The sequence below is a fragment of the Penaeus monodon genome, chromosome 9 (assembly GCF_015228065.2).
Source record: "Penaeus monodon isolate SGIC_2016 chromosome 9, NSTDA_Pmon_1, whole genome shotgun sequence".
NCBI lineage: Eukaryota > Metazoa > Arthropoda > Malacostraca > Decapoda > Penaeidae > Penaeus > Penaeus monodon.
This window is the reverse complement of record NC_051394.1, coordinates 41239979-41242478: the sequence shown is the minus strand read 5'-3', so window position 1 is coordinate 41242478 and position 2500 is coordinate 41239979.

Below are 2500 nucleotides of genomic sequence, written 5' to 3'. Positions count from 1 at the left end.
GGAAGGAGGGAAGGGGAGAGAAGAGAAGGGAAGTGAAGGAGAAAGAAAGGTAAAGGGAAGAGGAAGGAATGGAGAGAGGAGAAAATAAGAGAAGGGTGAAGGAGAGGGAAGTAGAGCGAAGAGAAAGGAAACGAAGGCAAGGAAAGGTAAAGGGGAGAATAAAGAGAGGAGAAGACAAAGGAAGGGTGTAAGAGAGGGAAAGGGAGAGGAAAGAAGAGAAGAGAAGGAGTAGGATAGGTATAGGGAAGTGAAAGAAGGGAAAGAAGAGATAAGGCGATAAGGAATTGAGAAAGGAGAGGAAATAGAGGAGGGGAGAGAGAGTAAAGTAGAGGAGGAAAAAGAAGAAAACACGAGGAAAAGGCGAAACAAGGAGAAAGGGAAGTGAGGTTGCGAAAAAGTTAAGGGAAGGTAAAGAAAAAGGAGGAGAAGGAAGAATGAGAGGGGAGAGAGGAAAAGGAAAGAGAAACATACGGAATGAGATGAAAGGGAACCAGTGAAGAAAAGGGACTAGGGAAAAGAAGGAATGAGAAAAAAATACGAAACAAAGAGAAGGATATAGATAAAGAGCAAAAGAGTACAGTGCATAGAAAAAAAACAGATAAAATCGAAATACACTTGGCAGTTACACGATTTCATTTTATCTTGTTCTTGATCTTTCATTCATCTCTTCTTTCTCGTATTTACTCTTTTTCTTACATCAAAATTCCCTATTTCAGTGTGTGGTAAGCATCTTCTGAGGAAAGCGAGAATCAGTGCCAGGTTAAGGCAAACAGAACACCGAGGGAGAAATGTCTTAAATACGCGGGGACGAGTGAATAAGCGAAATAATAATAAAAAAAGACAAATCCAAATAAAGCATAATCATGAACGAACTTAAATGAAAAGAAGAAGTAGAGCGAATGAAAACAGCCTGAAGCGAATTGAAAAGCCAAAACTGAGAACTGAAAATACTCTGAAAGAGAGAGAATTGAGAAGTACTCCGCTATGTGAACTTATGGGGTGAGAGGAAACTTTTTTATTATTGTTAGTTAACTGGAGGAAAAGTTGAGTGAAAGTTAAATACTGACGAATATTAATGTTTTATTCATTTGGCAACTTTTTTTCTTCTTCCTTTACTAAATATTCTATCTGAGGGGAAATGAGGGGATTCGGTCTTTCGCATCTCGTATTCACTGATTTTTAAGGATCTCTAAAATCTACGAATTCATTACATTCACTGAAGTGCCTCGTCACCCAACAGCATCTCCCCCCCCTCCCTCCCTCTCCCTGCACCAATTCTACCACCCTTTACAATTCCTTTTAAAAGAAAAAATCTATGACAAGGAAATCAGACAAACAACATACCCTCAAATTATACATTCTTAAAAGGGATCCTCGTGTTTTATAAGGCCTGGGACACTATCCTCTTGATAACAGAATTATCACAGTCCTCACCATCACCTTCCATTAGGGCCACGTCACCATCACGAGCCTCCAACACCATCCTCAGTGGCCTCTGCGGGGGATGGGGGAGTTTTATATTTCCTCTCCCTCTCGCTGTGGGCCTGAGCGAGGGTATTTGTGCAGCGAAACAGGGGAGGCCACTCGTAAGCATTTCTTACTTTCTTCTTCTTTGTGTGTCGGTGTGTCTGTCTCTCTGTTTGTTTGTTTGTGTGTCTGTCTGCGATCGTGTGTGTGTGTGTGTGTGTGTGTGTGTGTGTGTGTGTGTGTGTGTGTGTGTGTGTGTGTGTTTGGGTTTGTTTATGTGTGTGTCTTTCTGTTTGTCTGTCTGTCTGTCTATCTGTCTGTCTGTCTGCCTGCCTGTCTGTCTGTCTGTCTATCTGTCTGTCTGTCTGTCTGTCTATCTGTCTGTCTGTTTGTCTATGTCTGTCTGTCGCTCTCTCTCTCTCTCTCTCTCTCTCTCTCTCTCTCTCTCTCTCTCTCTCTCTCTCTCTCTCTCTCTCTCTCCGTCTCCATGCTATCTATCTCTTACTACAATGACGATTAAAAAGTCTACATCCGTACAGGAGCACGCAATACCAATTAACCCCCTTTCCTCGCTCGGCATCAAAGCAAAAAGCGAGCCAAGACCTGGGCGCAGACGGGGAGAAGCGCCGTCACCCGATACGAGGTGCAACGACCTGATAAAGGGCTTGGCTGATGCGATAACGACGGTACTTCGCCGGGACACTCGCACCTCCCGCTGGGTCTGCGGCCTCGATTCGTCCTCATCCTGGCGTGAAAAACAAGCCTCCATTGAGGTAGTAAAGCCGGCAGGAGCGACGACCGAAACGACCCCCCCTCCCCATCCTTCCCTTACCATGACAACCAGACGTCTCTAATGGCAAAACACACCCTGGCAGCCTCTCCGAACCTCCTCTTCTTCCTCTCGCTCCCCTCCATTAAGCTTCCTCTTACAGCGATGGCTCCGCGCCGCCCGCTACTCGCGTTGTGTTGGTTCGTGTAATGTCTCGGCGAAGGGCGGGCGAGCCGGGGTTTTAAGGTGTAGCTAACCCCCGGT